The following is a 20,474-nucleotide window of genomic DNA, read 5'->3' on the forward strand; positions in this document are numbered from 1 at the left end:
TACATTAGAGGCAGTTGTGGCATGCAAAACTGAGACCCAAAGAGAAAATGGGAGATTCTCAGCTAATTCCTCAAAGTAAGTTAAAAGATGCATCTGTATTTAAAACGGTAAAATCAATAGAACAGAAAGGCATCGACGGGTCATGTAAAGCAATGGTGAGTTTAAAAAAAAGCTATTAAAAAGTACTTAGTCTTGTCTTTTTAGGTTTATCTATATTTATAAAGAGCGATTTTTCAATTAACATACATTGGTGTAATTCACTGAACCTGTTGGTAGGGGTTAGGGATGATTTATCCTCTTCCTTTCTTTCAATGCATATCTTTGCACATGCAAGCATTAGTTTAAGAAGTTTATGATTTGGAGAAGATAGATAAGTCCGCCTGGGCCAAGTGCCAAGCACAGCCTACATGGAATGTGTGGGGAGCCAAGATTGAAGCAGAGCCTGGATAAGGGATGGCAGCAGAGCAGGGGTGACCCGAACTCCTGGCCAGCAGTTAAGAGATGTGGGTAGACAGCTGGGGGTTTTAGAGCAGGTCATGACCACGAGGGATCTAAAAACCCGGAGCCGGTTCTGGCTTTGTCGCTGACAAACTGTGGGATCTTGAGCTTAGACACGAGCTTCTCCAGGCTTAAGTTTTTCATTTACACCATGAGAGTAACAAAGTCTGTCCTATGGTGATTGTGAAAAGGCATGGAGACCCCGTAATAGAATTCCTGTTGGAATCCACAGTGCCTCTTGGTCAGTCAGTGCACCATATTGACTTGGACTTCTTGGCACACCAGCTTCCCTAGTTATTTTTTAGATGTTAAAATGTGAAATAACACACTAAGACTCTGGGTAACACTATGTTATACTAATAATCAAATTTAAGTCTCATAATGATAAGGGTAAATAACATGGCAAGAGCACAGATTGGGTTCGTTGGGGGTCTCAGGGATAAAAATTCATTGTCGAATATCTACCTGTCATGGAAACAAAAACAAGCTAACAGATTTCCCAAAACTTTTCTTTTCACTGCTTGCCAATTTTCTCTATTTTCCTCACTGTCAAGAACAGAGTCATGGAAATCAACGGTGCCCACTAACTCCAGGTCAAGTTTATATTTGTTCAAATACCATAGGTTGCACCTTGAGTTTTAAACTATTTACCAGAGAATAGAAGAGTTTTGCAAAGTGCATTGAGGTGGAAAGAAAATTGCATTGTACCTTCGATTTTTGTGGTTTCCAAGTCCTCACTGGTGCCACTAGAGGCTTTTGAGACCTTCATGGTTCCTCTCCCTGGCAACCATTTTTATTTTCCTTCCTTTGGTCTAATTCCATTGAAAATCTAGCAAACGTTCCAAATAAATACTTCACTGGGAGTAGAAGCACTTGATGCGGCTGTATTAAAGTGACCGTTTCAAGTTGGCTAGCACAGGCACTGAATAAACACATATTGATATTATAGAACAAAATAATATATTAGCACATTGCTCATTTGTGCTCCAGTGGTCACCCTGATACTATCCGTCATGTGGGGAGTGACAAACACAATTACACCCGAGTGCTAATAGAGTGGAAGGGCAAAACTGCCTGACCTCGGCATCCCGGGTCGATTTAAATGTTTGATGTCTCATTGAATTAGTATCACAGTGTGAAAGACAAAGCTCAAACTAATGGAAATGAGCCTGGACATGCAATACTGCTGATTGGGCTGACATAATTAGAATAATATTCTGCGCAGAGCTAATAACAAGCCGAAGAAATAAATAACCGAGAGATAACCTAATTGCTGCAGGCTAAAACGTTCTTTTGAATATGCTAAGGTTAGCATTTTCTATTTACTTATAAAGCACACGCATGGGCTTAAAAGGAAAACGTAGTGAGTGTGGCAGGGAGCTGGCCACCAACACACACTGCCCTCTGCAGGGCCCAACCCCTCCCTTGCTCCTGGTGCCTGTTCACCAATAAGTATTCTTGTGGGCCTACTCTGTGTCAAGGTGAGTGTCTGGGAGAGGGAGATTGTGAACCAGACAGGCATGTTGCCTTCCAGGAGCTTCCGGCCTCATGGGAGCGATACAGCAGAGCGGGGGAGAAGACAGCATGAGGAGACAGATTCGGAACAGTGTTAAGGAAATTCTGCTGAGGGAGGCTTCACTCTGAACAGATTTGCAAATTTGTGCCCTGGAGATTCGAATAGAAAGTATGATAATTTACTTGGTTTGTTATCCAGCTACCTGAGGAAGATTCCAATTTATTATAGATTCCAGCATCCCAAGGAAGGAGAGACAATGTTGGGATTGGTTTGACAGATCTTTGCTTAAGCTTGAGGAGTACTAATAAAATCCCTTATATTTGTGTTGAATTTTACAGTTTTCACAGTACGGTTGACCCTTGAACAAGGCGGGGGTTAGGGGTACTAATCCTCTGGGTAGTCAAAAACCCATATGTAATTTACAGTCCGTGCTCTGGTCCTCCATATATGAGGTTCCTCCATACCCACCCATTCAGCATCCATGGATTCAACCAACCACGGATCGTGTAGTGCTGTAGTATTTACTATTGAAAAATATCCACATGTAAGTGGACCCACACAGTTCAAACTCATGTTCAAGAGTTAATTGTAGTTTCATCAAGTTTTAAGGCAAAGAGGCACACCCTATTTACCTGAAAGTAAAGGTCCTTATTGTAAGCATCCAAATGGGAGTTGAGGAGGTGCAGGAAAACTCTCAAAAGTGGAATTCTGAAGCCTTGTGGAAATGAGAACTCATTTATTTTGGTTCACTGCTGTATCCCCAGTGCTGGGAATTTCTCCTGGCACGGGCGCTGGATAAATACTTGCTGAGTGAATGCTTATGTGCTTTACCTCGATTATCTCATTTCAACTTGGCAGTAATCTGGAGATGGGAACTATTAATACCTCCATTTTACACTGAAGGAAAGCAAGGCATGGAGAGGTTAAGTGACTTGTCCCAGGTCACACAGCTAAGAACTGGCGGGGCCACTTATGACCCAGAGCATGTGGTGGCTGTGAGTGTAGATTCTTCCAAGGAATTTCGTTATGAAAGGAAAGAGGGAAAACCCGGCTGTAAGTTGAGGTAAAGACAGGGCTTGGAGACACGGAGGCACAGATTTCTGAGCAGAGGGGAAGCAGCTGTGGAGATGGAAGGGTCCAGCCTCGTGGACAGTGAGAAGCGGGGCTAGCCAATTTCCTGCCATGAACAAACAGGAGAGCTGAGATTCTAAAAACAATTAAGTGACCACCCAACTAAGCAGCAAAATAGGACTAAACGTTAGGATTTCTGAGGCTTGTTTACCGTCATTTGAACATCCTGGGCTTGTATACCATCAAGTTTCTAGTTACCTTTTCTTAATATTTTCACACAAAAAGAGCAGGCAGCATGGAATAGTGAAAACAATACAGGTCTAGGAATTAAGAATCAGTCTGCTACTGATTGGCTGCGTGACCTTAGGTAAACCCCTTCACCTTTCTGGGCCAGTGTCTTCCAGCTCTAAAATCCCAGTGATCTATGGAATATTTCTGAGTTACCTACTATTTCAAGTGACCCCCCAATCTTGCTCTTTGTGGTTATGAAGCTAATCAGGAATCATTTCTGTGAAGTCTCTGAAGTCCCTTAGCAGTGATTCTCAAACTCTTTTGGTCAGTGGATCACCGTTTACAGAGTCACTTAAACCACTGCTTCTACAGTAAGGCATCCCATAAGAGACCTTTCCAAAGGAAAGAGGTAAAATGGCATAGACTTTTGTGAGCACGTGATGGGATAATATGTAGGTTTGTGAAATATTAAATGAAAATTGTTGATGCCCAATGATAGGTTTCACTCATTGACTTCAGTATTTTCTTTCAATAAACCTTCTGAGCATCTAGTGTGAGCCCGGTGTGGTGTCACTTATCTGCATAGGTGTTGTAAGAAGTCAGCCAGCCTGTGGCTTCCTGGTAGTTATGGACATTATTTTAAGAGCCGTGGCCCAAAGTGAGACATATTATAGAGAGATATAAGGATGTACTTTAAATTCCTATGGTAAAAGTTGCTTCATGTAAAAGGGGATGATTAGACAGACATGAGCTCTTAATATTTTGATTAATTAAATCTTTATTATGCAATGACAGTAGCTAAGCCTTTGAGTTCTAGTATAATAAAACTTGAAATGGTGAGCTCATTTTGATTTCATGATATGGTGCTACACCTGTGAGTTCCACGGAGGAAGAGCTGGCTACAGTCAAGTCCTCTAAAGGACAAGAACTTCGGGGATCCCATGTCTGTACAGGTTTTTTGTTTTTCTGGTTGCGCTGGGTCTTAGTTGCAGCTCACGGCGGGCTCCTTAGTTGCAGCAGTCGGGCTCCTTAGTTGTGGCATGCGAACTCTTAGTTGTGGCGTGAGTGTGGGATCTAGTTCCCTGGCCAGGGATCGAACCTGGGCCCCCTGCATTGGGAGTGTGGAGTCTTAACCACTGCGCCACCAGGGAAGTTCCATCTATACAGGTATTTTTAATTAAAGCAATATCAAAATGTTCAAGACTGAGAATTTTCTCTTATGTTTATAGTAATTGACATTGTATTCATTCAGACTCTTTTTTTTAAAGAAATTCACGTTCTTTTATTTATTTATTTATTTATTTATTTATTTATGATTGTGTTGAGTCTTCGTTTCTGTGTGAGGGCTTTCTCTAGTTGCAGCAAGTGGGAACCACTCTTCATCGCGGTGCGCGGGCCTCTCACCATCGCGGCCTCTCTTGTTGCGGAGCACAGGCTCCAGACGCGCAGGCTCAGTAATTGTGGCTCATGGGCCCAGTTGCTCCGCGGCATGTGGGATCCTCCCAGACCAGGGCTCGAACCCGTGTCCCCTGCATTAGCAGGCAGATTCTCAACCACTGCGCCACCAGGGAAGCCCCATTCAGACTCTTATCATTTCTTACCTGAATTGTGCTCACAGCTTCTTAACTAGTTTCCCTTTCTTGTCTAGTGTGATTGCCACAGGGCAACCAAGGGATTGTTCTGAAAAGGAAACCCACGTGTGATAGCCCCTCAGCTTCATACCCTTTGGAGCCTGCTGTTGTTCTCAGGGTACAGTCTAACTTTAGATGAGCCATCAGGGCCATGAGGAACTGCGTTCAGTACTCTTTACTTTTATCTCGTCATCCTTCCCCTCTTCATCCTTTGCTCTAACTTTACAGAAACCGCCTGGAGCCCCCTGAGTAAGCCTTCCCCCCAGGTCTGTGTGTGCACCATTCCACCCGTCAGGAGCACTTTGCCTTTTCTTTTCTCCCTGACTTACTCCTCCTGGTCCTTCAAGACTCAGCCGTATAGTCACCTTCTCCAAGAAGGTGGACCAGGTCTCAGAAACCCCTTCTGAGTCCCTCTCTAAAGGAATCTGGAAATACGATTGCTTGTTCTAGGTCTGCCTCTCCCCTGGGATCAGAGAGCACACGTAGACAGCAGGCTCTAGAGCCAGGCAGCCTATTTTGAAGTTCAGCCCCTCCACTTGCTAGTGTGTAAACCACTGTGTGCCGTTTCCTCACCTATGAAGCCGGGATAATAAGGGTACCTATCTCCTAGGGGTGTTGTGAGGATTGCATGTGTGGAATTCATGAAATGGTGCCTGACAATATGTGCTGTACAAGTATTAGCGATTACTCTTAGTAGTAGTGATGACAGTAACAGATGTAAAATAATCTAGAAGAGTGCCTGGCACATAGTAACTCTTAATATAATTGTTAGTGATGATGATGATGATGATGATGATGATGATGATGATGATGATGGGGGGTGGGGAGGAGGAGGAGCTCCGCAGGGCAAGGTGGGCTCAGGAGCCTTGCAGTGAAGGGTAAGGGCTCAGAATACACAGGTGTGAGGTGTCATTGAGACATGGCACTAGGAGTTTCAATGATGACGCCTAAAGTGAAGTAAGGCAGTGATTCCTTGTACTTCTGGCTTGGATACCTAGAATCTCAGCTCAGGATCGTTACTGCAGCTTTGCTTTTGCCATAGAGATGCTGCTTGGCAAGCAGCAGAGTTCGAGATCTGTTTAAGATGGCAGCAACAAATGTGGTTCACAGCTGACTGGTTGGCCTTGGCAGTGACTGAGAGAGTCAATATTTAAAAAGTAATTTTTTTCCCCTCTGGCAAGAAGTGCTGTCAGTGTTGGAAGGCGGAGGGCCTCATAGGCCAGGTGAAACCTTCTCTTTATGATAGGGAAGATGTCCTCGATGTACAGTCACTAAAAGAATTAAACCCCAGGACTCTGCCATTTCCCATTTTGCTCTGGAGCTCACCAAACTGTTCTGGAACTTGGGATGTCTGAGCACATGACCTTCAAAAGGGGAAAGACCCAGCCTTGCCAGGGGTTATTTACAGAACTCTGTACAGGTGAAGTTGTTTTTTGTTTTCTTGTCATAGCTTCCATTATCTCTTTAAAAGGATGATGATAAATGTTACTTCTGCATGGGAGGCTCTGTGCACCTTCCTTGGAAGGGCATATACTGGAGAGCACGTGGCTTCATTTCATTAAGGTTAAAGGCTTGGGAACTCCCTGGTGGTCCAGTGGTTAGGACTTGGCGCTTTCACTGCCGGGACCCAGGTTCAATCTCTGGTTGGGGAGCTAAGATCTTGCAAGCTGCATGGCAGCCAAAAAAAAAAAAAAAAAAAAAGACAGAGTTCCAAAAAAAAAAAAAAAAAGATTAAAGTCTTTAGTTCTGTTTGTTACTAGTTAATCCTGAGAGAGCAATGCTGGGCCCTCAGTGTCCACTTGTGTTTTAAAGAAGAGTATTTTTTTGCCTTTGGTGTGCTGATGAGTTACTGAAAGAGATGTATTCAAAAGAGGGAGCAGAAAGCCAAGGGTGGGGGGTGCAAAGGCCAGTTGCCACTTAGGGTAGATTCTAACCAGCGATGGAGAAAAGAGCAGCAGTACTATTACCCATACTCAGTCCTTCCACAGACGGGCCATGCGCGTGACATCCTTGTCGGTAGGCGTTGCTCTGGTAACCTGGGTACAGGAGCACACCCCAGAGGGACCCCAAGGATTCTTCCCAAGAGTTACCACATACGGATTTTCAAAACTCGAGGCATGCCCACACATTTTGAAATAAACCAAATACTAATACAGCTCTCTAATTGCTTCTGGTTAAGATCATCAGACTACACAAAAGAAGGAATTTATTAGACTCCTTGTACAACATGTGTGTTTAAAAACTTGAGGGTGAGACTTCCCTGGCGGTCCAGTGGTGAAGACTCCGTGCTTCCAATGCAGTGGGTGCGGGTTCGATCCCTGGTCGGGGAACTAAGGTCCCACATGCCGCATGGTGCGACCAAAAAACAAAGACAAAAAACAAACAAAAAAAAACCTTGAGGGTGGAGGCTGGAAATATATCCAGGAAGGAATCATTTGACCTTTGAGTCCCCGAGGTATTGAAAAGATGCTAAACGAACAGCAGGGAGTTCAAAAAAAAGATGGTAAAAAACATTTAATATTCTGACCTAGCGTTCATCCATACAGGACTTCCAACAGCCACAAAGGAAGCTCAGCCTCTGTTTTACTCAGTATGGAATTATAATTTTAGTTGGCTGCTTTTGCTATACAGTCCACAATTTTCATCATTTGCTTTTCTGGAGAGCTTCTTGTGCGCAGAACACTAGCTACTGTGAATGTGAGAGAAGAGTGTGTGTGCGGCATGTGTGCAGCGTGTAACGTGACCCCTTTATTGTCTGGCCCAGTGTTTCTCTTTTCTTCGTATTGTTTCATAATTGGGGCAGACTTGGGAGGGGCAATAGAACCCTTGTTACATTTTAATCCAGTTGTGAAATGTTAGACAAATACATCAAAAGGTTTACATGGAAGCATGAAACCTGTGAAATCTTTCGGTAAAACCCACTTCTGTGGACTGCTCTTAAGATGGAGTGGATAGGCTGACAACTTCGAATCTGAGGCTGGGGGATGCATTTTGGGAATGGACCACCCAAAATAGCATCCTCACCCCAAACTAAACAAAACTAATATATTCTGTGTGTCTGAGTTTGGTTTCCCATCTTCCTCAAAATTTTCTAGCTGACCAAAATCAGAGCTGAAGAACAACTGAGTCATGTTAAAAATAGTCGTCACCTGATGCTGAAAATCTGAACTATCTGTGATCGTGTCTTCTCAGATGATGGTGAACTCGGTTATATTGAATGATCAGGGAATGAGGTTCTTCTTATTTTGACACCAAAATGTGTTGCCAACTAGCAAACAATGAGATTGCAACAAGAGACACTAGCAAATTCTGTTCATGATCTGGTACATTAGAATGTTCTAGGTCATAAGGCTATCATTGTGGACTTTGATTCTAGTAAATCTGGAAATGTTGTAGGCTAGAGGTTCCTACTGTTAGAATGTGAGATAAACTAGCTTTTACTGTTATGAATGAAAATTCTCTTATTGACCATATGCATAGATGGCATGAAGAAAACACTAAGAGGGACAACCCCAGGAATTTTCTGGCGGTCCAGTGGTTTGGACTCTGCGCTTTCACTGCCGAGGGCCCGGCTTCGATCCCTGGTTGGGGAACTAAGATCCCACAAGCCATGTGGCGCAGCAAAATAAATAAATAAATAAATAAGACAGCCTCCACATTGTTGCCATTTGTGTTTTACATGAAGCTAAAGCACAGGTCATTGTGTGCTGGCCCCTCTGCTTTGAATTATCACTCAGCTCTTAATAACAGTGCTTTACATGGTTGGACACTTCCTGTGTGTCAGGCACTATATTAGGAATTTTACATACATTATCTCACTGAATCTTCTTAATAGCCTTAAGAGGCAGATACCATTATCATCTCCATGTTACTGAGGAGAACCGTGGCACAAGGTCAAGTCAGAGCTGATTTTAAATCCAGGTCCATCTGAGTCCAAAGTGACCATTTTGGTTTGAACACAGAACACATATGCCAGGAGCCCTAATGCAAGTCCCTAGATGTACTAATATTCCCATGGAATTTCATGGTCAGTCTGAGTATACACATTATGGACCAATGGCTCTTCTCTCAGATTAGATATTTACCCTCAATGCCTGGGAAGAGTCAGGATCTGCTTGGTGCCCTGACGCCATATCTCTTCTCTCCCCGTATGTGGGTGGAGTCCTTTGTCTTCTCCTGCTGCAGCCTCAGAGAGGAGGCGAGCGTGGACTTGCATCAGCTGGCGCTGGGTTAGTCTGTCCCAACCTGGTGCCTGGACCAATCTCATTGTCAGGCCTCACCTTGTCCAGTGGTTTGGTAAATGGGTACCTGCTCTATGATGGGGCCCTGGTACCTGCTCAGGGACTTTTCCTAAGCGTCACTGGCACACACTGTTGTTCTCTGCCTGCCTGTCTGGGCACTCTCTTTTTCTCCTTTCTGTTGCTAATGCTTACCTGGACTCCCCTCCATTTCCTATGACTATCCTTCCCTTCTAGTTTCTGCCTTTTTGATGGCACCCATTCCCATGGCATGTTTTTTACTCCCTAGTACCTGCCTAGCTTGGGCATAGCCAGCTTCTGGCCTCAGCTCTTTGAATGTCCACTTTCTGTAGCGTACCCTCTGTACCCAGCCATGCTGTTACACAAGAAGAGGTACGGGTACCACATAAATGATAATAATGATTTACCACCCTGTTATTTCCATCACCAAGCACAGCGTCTGGCATTTAGTAGGCGCTTATTAAATAGTTACTGAATGTCTAAGACACAGCATCCATTGTTTGCTTGGCACTTGCTAGTTTTATATATATGTGTGTCTCATTTTATCTCTTTCTTAGTTGAAGTGTCATTTATGTACATTAAAAGGCACACATCTTAAGTGCACAATTGGATGAATTTTGACACCTGTGTAACCAATACTCTAATTAAGATATAGAAAAACTTCTATCACCCCCCAAAAGTTCTCTTATGTCCTTCCCAGTTAATCCCTGAATTCAGCCCAGAAGCAACCACAGTTCTGATTCCTTGAGGTATGGTCTGGTTTTGCCTATTATTGAACTACATGTGGTGGAACCATAGAGAATACTCTCTTTTGTGGCCGGCTTCTCTCATTAAACAAAATGTTTTAAAAATCTTCCCTTTAATGTCCATCCTTAAAACGGTCTTTGTGAGGTATATATTGTAGTGCCCATTTTACGGATGAGAAACTGTCTCGGGGTATTGAGTAACTTGCCCAAGGCTGCAACCAGTAGGTACCCCAACCAAGATTTGAATCCATCTGTCTCTGACTCGAAAGCTGAGGCGCTGCCACTTGAAACGTAGAGGGCACAACTGCACACAGCTCTGAGGAAGCCCTGGCACAGGCCCCAGATTCAGCATACAACCAAAACTGCATGCTTAAAAGGATCTGAAAGCTTTTTTCTCCCTTTTTACGCAAGCACGCCAAAACCAACGGAGTTTTCCTGATGGTTGTTTTTCCTGTAAGGTTGTACTCCCCAGTAAGGGCCCTTGTCAGCCACATGAAGATGATCTGGAGTTGATGTGGAAATGATGGGACGTAGCAGCCGGGTGTTCTGTCTTTAAAATGAGGAAGAGCCCTTGGCATACAGAAATCGTCCCTCTTGTGCTGGCACTAATCCTGTGCCCGCATTTGCTCCATTGACAGCCTTTACTAAATGCTTTCTGTTTGGATTTGAGCTCCAGAGAGAGGGAAGGGAAATAAAAGACACGATCATGGTCCTTGAGGAAATAGGGGGAGGGTGGATGACAAAAGAGAGGGATGGACAGAAATGCAAGTAACAGAAACATGGGCACATGTATACATGCCAAGAGTAGGTGTGCACTTGAAGGGATTCCTGATGTGACTGAGTTGAGCAGTTTGTGCGTGTGTGTGTGTGTGTGTGTGTGTGTGTGTGTGTGTGTGTGTGTGTGCTGAGTCTGTGGGGTGGGGAGTGAGGCTGCTAGTCAGTGACATTTTCATAGAGGGTGGAAAAGGGATCTATAATCATTCAAGACCACTTGGAGTGCTGTTTCCACAGGGAGGCTGCTTAGGTTAAAATCCCAGCCTGGCTACCATTTGGCTCTGTAATTTGGGAAAGTTACAGGATCTCCCTAAGCTTCAATTTTCTCATCTAAAAAAACAGAGATTCTGGGAGTGACCTCATAGTACTAGGAACTCTTTGTTATCACATTTAGAACTTCCGCCAACTCTTGAGTGCTCAATCAGTGTTATCATACCCATTTTTCACTGTTTTTTTTTTAAATTTATTTTTGGCTGCGTTAGGTCTTCGTTGCTGCGTGCGGGCTTTCTCTAGTTGCGGCGAGCGGGGGCTACTCTTCGTTGTGGTGCATGGGCTTCTCATTGCAGTGGCTTCTCTTGCTGTGGAGCACGGGCTCTAGGCGCACGGGCTTCAGTAGTTGTGGCGCGGGCTCAGTAGTTGTGGCTCACAAGCTTAGTTGCTCCGTGGCACGTGGGATCTTCCCAGACCAGGGCTCGAACCTGTGTCCCCTGCATTGGCAGGTGGATTCTTAACCACGGTGCCACCAGGGAAGTCCCCCCATTTTTCACTATTGATAAAGCTGAGGGTTAGAGAGGTAAGTGATTGTCCAACATCACAAGGTAATAAATGGCATACTCAGCAATCCAGTTAGGTCTGTGAAATTCTAAGCCCAATCTTACCCTCCTTTATCTCCTAGAAAGCCTCGTAAGCTGTGCATCACATCTTGTAAGGAGTTGTGAGGCATGAATGACAGAAAGGAATGACAGTAACAATAGCAGTTGCTCTCAGTTGAGCTTGCTGGATGATGGCAATTGTGCCAGGCCCTTCCCACGCAGCCTCTCTGATCCTACAAGGCGGATATCATACATCCCCTTTTTGTAGAACAGGAAACGGACTCAGGGAAGGTAAGTAAGTCTCCTAGCATTACCCAGCTGATAGGGGGCAGAGCCAGGAATTTTGTGTGTGAAGAAATGGGGATTGGTCTTGTGACAGGATATATTTGGATGGACACGAGAGGTAAGAAACTCAACTAAAGGCCCATCCCACTGTTCAGGAGATGTGATTGGGGTGCATAATTGTGAGGATGCACATGATGAAATGAGACAACTTGGCCACTAATTCCAAAGCCGCTCTCCTTCCTCCCATTTTAACTGATCTGTCATAATAGTCAGCAGGCACCAATTCCAGTTCTGAAACGTATTGGCTGCGCAGCCTTGCACAAATTACATTACTTCTGGGCTTCCCTGGTGGCGCAGTGGTTGAGAGTCTGCCTGCTAATGCAGGAGACAGGGGTTCGAGCCCTGGTCTGGGAAGATCCCACATGCTGTGGAGCAACTAGGTCCGTGAGCCACAACTACTGAGCCTGCACGTCTGGAGCCTGTGCTCTGCAACAAGAGAGGCCATAATAGTGAGAGGCCCACGCACCGCGGTGAAGAGTGGCCCCCGCTTGCCGCAACTAGAGAAAGCCCTAGCACAGGAACGAAGACCCAACATAGCAATCAATCAATCAATCAATCAATCAATCTTTAAAAAAAAAATTACATTACTTCTGAGAGTTCCCTCACTGGTTAGGACATGTGGACAAAATATGCCTATTCCACAGAATTGTCAGGGAAATTAATTACCGTATGTAACATATGTCATTGTGCATAACACCTGACAGACCCTCCATAGATGATGGCCATGACTGTTACACACAGCCTCCTCATCTTCACGAGCACAGCAGAGAGAAAAGAGTTGGGATGGATCACAGCTTATCAGCAGGGGAGCTGTAACTACCATTGGTGTCGGGGGAGCGTTGGAGAGGAGGAATGCTTGAAGAGGGTTCACATTGGGCAGGGGTGGGAAGATCATGGGTGTCATTGTGGATACAGAAGAAGAAGGTTAGAACTAATAGTTGGCAGTAGAGATTGGGGGAATTTATTTGCATACATGTAGCAATGAAAACCATGGATGGGTTATTTGCAGGAATAAGTTAAAGTAAGATAGGATGCTCAGGGCAAGTAACATCTGGCCAGTAATAAGTATTGGAGAATGTGTATTTGTGCGTGGGTGTGTGCGCGTGCGTGTGCATATGCACACACGTGCCTGCTTGCTTATGTGGGTAAGAGGGGGTTATGTTTCTTATAATAAATGCTGTAGAACAAGCACTGGCACTTCAGATCAAGGACATTTTCCCCTTTCTAATAGGTCTAAATAATTGCTGCAGAACAGGCGAATAAAGTAAGATAAATTTTGCATTTAGCATATGTGGAAATATTATGAATAGTTGCAGACTCAATTCGCTTTGATGCCCTTTGACGATCTGATAATTTTTGCAAAGATGTACTTAAAATGCTGTTTCATGCAAAGTTCAGATTTTTTTCCCCTTGTTTAAAAAAATACACGGCATCATTAATTTGCAGGCCTGTATATTAATTTTGCTGAGAGCACCGTTTATTTCTCCTTCCTTCCACTTTGTTTAAAGTCAGTTGTTGACAACTCTCCCGTGTGTCAGCCTCTCACCGCCAATAATTGCTTAAGGACTCCTAACTTCTACAAATGTTGGTTCCAGCTCCAAACCCCATGCTAGCCCTAGAAGAAAGAAAAAGAGAGAAGGGGGAAGAAAGAACTTCTTCTGATGAATTTTTGATTTTCCTTCTTAACAAAGAAATGTCTGAGATTCAAAGCAATAGCTTAAAGTGATATTATAAAATAGACTATGGACTGCGCTGTTCTGAATGACTCTTTGCTTTTAATGTGGGGCTGAAAAATTGTCAGCGCCTTTTTTGATTAGATGGGGTTCTTTTTTTTTTTTTTTTTTTTTGTTCTTGATCTAAGAATCGAGGAGAAAAACATGCTACCTGCATTTGAATATGGCATGAGCCGAGCTGTAATGTATTGGAGATAAAGTAATAGCAGCAAGGCCTTAAGGCAGCACCTGTATCTCCGGGTCAGTGCCATATCTCTTCAGATCGCAGAGGCGCCACTCTTTCTGCGGCTGCTTTATTAGGCCTAATTAGGCGGGCTGTCACTTTTATTGGTGATGGGAAAGGAAGATAAGTAGATCACTTGTGTCATCTATCTCCATCCGGACGTGTCTAAAAAGTCTAAAGTGATTGCTGTAGGCCACAAATAGATACCACAAGAGGGAGAGGGAGCGGGAACAAAAAAAAATAATAATAATAACAGCCAGAACAGTAATAAAAAAAGAAAAGGAAAAAAACCTCTAGAAATGCCTTACCTTTGGCACTGCTGTGTATAATTTCAAACCCACAGAGAAGAGCCTGTGAAACATCCTGGAAGCCCTTTTGTTCTGAGGGAGAAGGTTGTCTCATGGATTTTCTGATAGCTGAATGGAAGGGGTAGGCGGAAATGCTTCCAACTTAAGAGTGTAGGAGTAGGTTCTCCAGAAGTTGGTCCAAGTTGTAACAAGAGCCTCACGTAGTGTGCAGGAGAGCAGTAAAGGGTCACATTAATGTAGGAGAATCCCACAGCTGCGTGTGTGTGTGTGTGTGTGTGTGTGTGTGTGTGTGTAGTGATTGTGATAGTGGCAGGGAGGGGAGTTCTGAAAGTTTTAATAGTGGGATTCTATATGGGAACAAATATTTCCTTTCACTTGCCTGTCAGAATGGTGCCAATAAAGATAAATAGCCCAGAGGACGTGGGTAATGTTCTCTTCAGCCATGGTCACCTGCCCGAGGGTGTCAGAAAATGGATTCTTCTCTTCTCAAAAGGATTCCTTCCCTAAGTGGGTATTTCTGATAATGACTGGCAAATCCAGTTCTTTCCAAATATTAGCTCCATGCTGACTCACTACTCTGGTTGTGGGGTGAACCCTCGCTGCTGGCCCTTGATTATACCCTGTTGATTATGGCTCTTGAGTGGAATCCCTTTGCCTAGTCACATCTCCAATGTGAGATCATAAATTATACATTGGAGGCCTATTTTATACTTTTCATCTATCCATGTTATGTCTAGAACCAGGCTAAGTATGTATTACGGGCTTGAAAAATAGTGATTTCATTAGTTTCTTAACTCCTGTGACCGAGTGCGTTTTCCAGTGTGAAATGAGAACTTTAATTTGCTACGTTATACAGAAAATGATGACTCCCGCATAAAATGATTTAAAAATATTTAGTGGTGCTTACACAACACCAAGATGTTTGAACCAACTCGGTCTGAATTTCTGCCTCTCACTTTGATGTTTATTATATACATGATCAAATATATGAATAGACCAGATGGAATTTTATTCTAGAAGTCTTTATTCTATTCTGGGAAGACAGAAAATATTATAATCAGGAAGCTGCACTGGGGAGGCAAGTTCATGTCAATTGATGCTAGTCAATGTGTTGGTAAACTTCATCATATTTTCATGTTGCTTTAAATCGTCCACATAGTAACTCCAATTCATAGCACTCACTGTGTGCCAGGAACTTTGCTCAGTGCTTTACATACATGTGTTCATTTTAGATTGATCAAACCCTCTGGAGTAAATAGTGGCCATTTTGCAGGTGAGTAAACTGAGGCTGTGAGCAATGAAAAACTTTCCCAAGTCCACATGGTGTGTAAATGAAAGAGCTGGAATTTTGTTTGATTATAAAGCCTGCACTCTTTACCGCTGTTAGCCTCAGTTTCCTACTTCTGTATATTGCTTAAGAGAATGTTTTGCTTCTTTGAGAAAAAAAATTGTCAACTCATAGCCTCAGAAAATTTTCGGAGCAACTTTCACCACTGATTTTTGCTGAGTTGATTGAAATACCTTTATACCCTGTGCACAGTGAAGTCTGAACTCCCTAGCCTGGCACGTGTGGCTTTCACTTTCCGCCCCTCCATCTGCTCCGTACCCCCTTGCTCTGCACACCATTCTCTCAGTCCCCAGGCTCTTTTGTGACGCTGAGTCTTTCCCCAGGCTCGCTGCCTCTGTCCACTTAGCAACCTCAGAGTCCCCCTCTTGGGACCCAAATCAGTGTTGCTTGGTGGGGCCTCCAGAAGGGTATGGTGAACAGAAACATTTCTGCAGACGGCTTGGGATGGGCTGCCCACCCATGTCCCTGTGTCTGGTAGTGGCATTCTCTGCAACTAGGGAGTGAGCCTCAGGGGACAAAAAGCCTCCAGGATGGAGGCAGGTGGCGGCCTTCAGTTGCAAACACTCACAGGCGGACAGTGTGATTTCCCCACGTAAAGATGCCCGAATCTCAGAAGAGTCCACAGGGCCTGAGAATAAGAAGAAAGCTGACTCCATGGGAGGGAGCTAGTTGTGTACATTTAAAATTTGGGGTAAATCCCTGTCTGCCCTTTTCAACGAGAAGCATCGTCCTTGTGCACGCCTGGGACATGGCACAGGACCCTGCTCGTCGTGGCTACGCAGGTACCTGAGCAAACGCTGAGGTGTTTCTCCCTCTCCCCTCCTCCTTTTCCTCTACTTCTTTATCCTCCCCCTTCCCCTGTAATGAGTAATAATTATAATGACATTTGAAAATTTACAAAGCACTTTCACGTACATCATTCCATCTGCCTAACAAGCATGTGAGGTGTATCATTATTTTATCTCAGTTTTAGAGATGAGTCAATTGTGGTCCAGAGAAGTTAAATTATTTGTTTCAAATCACAAGGTTGGTAGGTTTATGGAGTTGGGATTTGAACTAAGGGTCTTCAACTCTAAATCCTAGGAGCTTATTGTTTGTTTTTATAAAATCTTGTGATGTCGATATTTAATTTGAAGCTATGTTTCAGTTTGTAGCATCGTTCTGGGAATTTAAAGATTTTGCTTCACAAACTCAGAGCATCTTGGTGGGCTGCTCTTGATAAAATGCCATTTTATATGCCTATATGATGTCATAACTTGCCGGTATCATTTTACTCCCCCCTTGCTTTATAATCCTCTCCTTGTGTTGGTCTCCCAAGGACCATGAGTAACCTTTGGGCAGGGTTTATCACATATCACGCCTGGTTTGTTACGTATCGTCAGGCCCAAGCACACAGGCCTGGAGCAGAATAACTGTCTGGTCAAAGTTTGTTAAATGAGTGAATAATTAATAATGAAAACGAACATTTGATGACTGCTTACTATGACTAGCCATTTTGCTTGACTCTTGATATACAGTTACTCATTCATTTTAGTTAATTACCGCAAAAACCCTGTGAGGCTTGCACTCTTATGATTCCCATTTTACAGCTTAGAAAACAGGCTTGGAGAGGTTGAGTAACTTGCCAAGGGTTATTTAGCAACCAGGAAATGGTGGAGCTAGGGTGTGAGCCCAGGTCAGAGGCTGCCCACCTACACCGAGATTCTAGTGAATGAGTAACGCCTGCACCGAGGGGTGGGATAAGAGGGAGGTGCTCTGACATTAGAAGATCTGAGTCTCACCTCTGCTTAGCTTCTCAGTTTCTTCATCTGTAAACCAGGTGATAATCTGTACTTCACAGGTTGGTTGTGAGGCTCCAACTCTGTGATGGCTAGGAGGCTTTGTAATTCTAGTGAATTCTCTAGATACTTGTCAGCTCTGTTACTGCTGTGGTTGTCACAAGGCTGACAACAGTCCCTGTGGTGAGCCACAGGTCTCCTGTGTCCTGCTCAGGGTTGGCCCTCCAAGAGGCTCCCCAGGCCTGGATTGAGTCCAGCAGGGAGCCAGTGCCCCCTGGATTCCTCAGGTAGCTGCCAAGGGATGTTTCTAATTGTCCTTTAGCCTCTGGGCGAGTCAGCACATTTCATCTTCATCGTCTCAAAAGAAAAAAAAAAAAAACCCTCTGTTGACCTTTGGGTGAATTAGTCTGAATTCTTGGCATTTTTTGCCTTTTGCAGGAAAAGTAGCTTAGTCACACCCTTGCTCCAGTTCCTCACCTCCGTTCTTTATTTCTTTTTCTTTTTTGTTGCTCGTGGACAGCATAGAGCAGAGATGAGAAGCTCACGTAACAATTTGAGAATTAGCTCTTTGGTGAATGAACCCACTGCTTCAGTCTCCTTGTGGACAGAAGGATTTTTCAGGCTTCTTGTACAATATAGTGTGAAGGTGAAGCTTGTGAGCTCTGGGGTCAGATTTGCTTGGGTTCAAATCCCAGCTCCGCAACTTAACTATTGTGTAGGGCTCACTAAGCTACTTTAGCTCCTTCCTCTGAGCCTCAGTTTCCCCATCTATAAAAAGGGGGTAATAACAATAGTTATCTCGTGGGGTTCTTGTGAAACCTCCATGAATTAATGCATGTGGAAAACTCAGAACTGTGCCTGGTACCTCATAAATACTCCAAAAAGTTCTTTTTTTAAAAGATACACCATTGTTTTAAATTATACCGCATAGATAGATCTAAGCTTTGAGTACTTTGCAAAAATTTTGAAGAAGCAGGAGCAGTAAAATTTCATCAGGCTGATTTTTATATGATGCCCAAACTTCTGGCTGAATAGACAGAAACTGACCACTGTTTGCTTTTATACGTAAAACCCTGAGCATTTGGAGACTTCAAAATGGTCTCATCATTTCATAAAAATGTTCACCTTTTTTCAGTGTTAGCCAGCATGTAGAATCAGCTCGGGGTCTTTGGTCTGGCTGTGGGTGTCTCTTCAGCCCAGGGTCACCACACCTGGATGTGTCGTGGTCATTGGTGAGGTGTGACCCAAAGAATTGATCATTATTGATAAGGTACTCAAAGTTATGAATATTTTTTAAATGTATTACTTCGACAACTTAGAGTAGATTCAAGGCTACCTCAGTAATATTTCTAACACTCTTCTGTGAGGTTTCTTGAGTGGGTGAGGTGGGCCAAGTTAAAATTAGCTCCCTGAGACCTGCTTGAACACTTAACACTTGCCTGGGAATTTTGTGGTGCTTTACTTGCCAACAACATCATGGGGGGAATATTTGAATCTGGGTATGCACACGAGTTCAAGTTTTATATGTTAATTATCATTACCCAGTATTTCCCAGTATAGGACATTTGAAAATTGCTGGCTTAGTATGATCTCCCACATAATTTAGGAATTTTTTTTTATAGCAGTGGTTTTTAAACTGTGATCCTTGGAGCCCTGTGGGGTTGCCTGAAGAGCCTTGAGGGTTAAAACTGAATGGAGTTCTATGTTCTCTACTTCAGCCACAGCAGTGCTATTTCACTTGTATTATATTTTGGGATTTCACATGAGATTTTGAAAAAAATACACTAATGTTTTTCTGAAAACACTTTTAGTAGCCTCCACGGTAGACCGTCATTCAGCCTCTCTTTGAGGGTCCCTACTTTCTAAGTTACCCTATTCATCGCATGCCTGCACAATTCTGCTCGGAAGTTCTCATGAGGGCCCTGAACCTGCTTCGTTATATTTTTACCCCCTTGTCCTTGGTTTGTCTCCTGACACAACACAGAGCAGGTTGGCAGCACATGACCCTAAATAGTTTCAGAATTAATACTCCTGGAAAGTGGCCCACAGGGTCATAGAGTTGTCATTTTAGAGACACGAGATGGGGTCTCACACTCTTGGAGAATGGTGATGAGAGCCGATCTCTGCTGGGAAGTCATCAACATCTTCATCATTTCCCCTCTTTGTTATATGTGCAGCAATTCTCCTGAAATGATTAAGAAAAAAATTACCTTGTTTCCTCATAAAGAGTGGTCCTGAAAAACACAATAATTCCTACTTCTGTTGATCAAAGAGAAGAAGAGACAATCACATCTCGCGAAGTGGCGGTAACAAGAGTTTTTGTGGTAGGACCACTCAAGGGTTTCCAGACTCTGTATGCTTTGTGTGATCCCGGGAATATTTGTGTTTACGTGGAATTACAGTTACAGCCCAACAACTTCTGCTAATTCTCAGTAAGAGCAAGGAGAACTCATTATGTTAGCTTTTCCATTATTCAGAAAATGATCTAATTGTATTAATGATTTTTTGAATTTCCATATAATCATATTCACATTAGTTTTTTACTCCTTGGATTAAAGGGGGAAAAAGCCACTGCTAAAATGCTCAAATATTGTTCTGAATTAGCGGCTCCTCCGTCCAATTAGTGAGCATTATTGTTGCCATACATTCATACTCACACAGCACACCAGAGACAGCATGAAACACTCCCGTGGACAAGCAAACAGGAAAACAACAGAGTTCCAGAACAGTTTCATTTTTTTACATTAAAATAAACCCCAAGGCTGATTTCCTAATTTCTACTTGCTTGACGGTTCTCGGTAGTAACAACACTGCAAAGAGAAGGGCTGCTGATGGGCTTCCCCTTCGTTTTAAAAACTCTGTTGCAAAGCAGGGCTGTGTTGTAGCCCCTGTTTGAGTATCCAGCAGGCTAGCTTTGCTTGCTCCTTGCCAGCCCTCTTCAGGCTAGAGAACAGGCCACCACCTCACAGAGGACGGCACTCACTGCCCACTGCAGGTGATGGAATCTATTTGTGAAGCACATTTTAAAGAGAGATTCTGTATTTTAATGGTCAGTTAGTAGCTGGCTACCAACCGTCTGTGCTCTCTGCCTGGGGACAGAAATGCCGGGCTTATTAAATATTCAGAAGTTGTTCATTACTATGGGGATCTGAGACAACAGCCTATCTGCATATTGAGAAAACAGCAAGTTTACATTCTTCA

The sequence above is a fragment of the Balaenoptera ricei genome, chromosome 2 (assembly GCF_028023285.1).
Source record: "Balaenoptera ricei isolate mBalRic1 chromosome 2, mBalRic1.hap2, whole genome shotgun sequence".
NCBI classification, from domain to species: domain Eukaryota; kingdom Metazoa; phylum Chordata; class Mammalia; order Artiodactyla; family Balaenopteridae; genus Balaenoptera; species Balaenoptera ricei.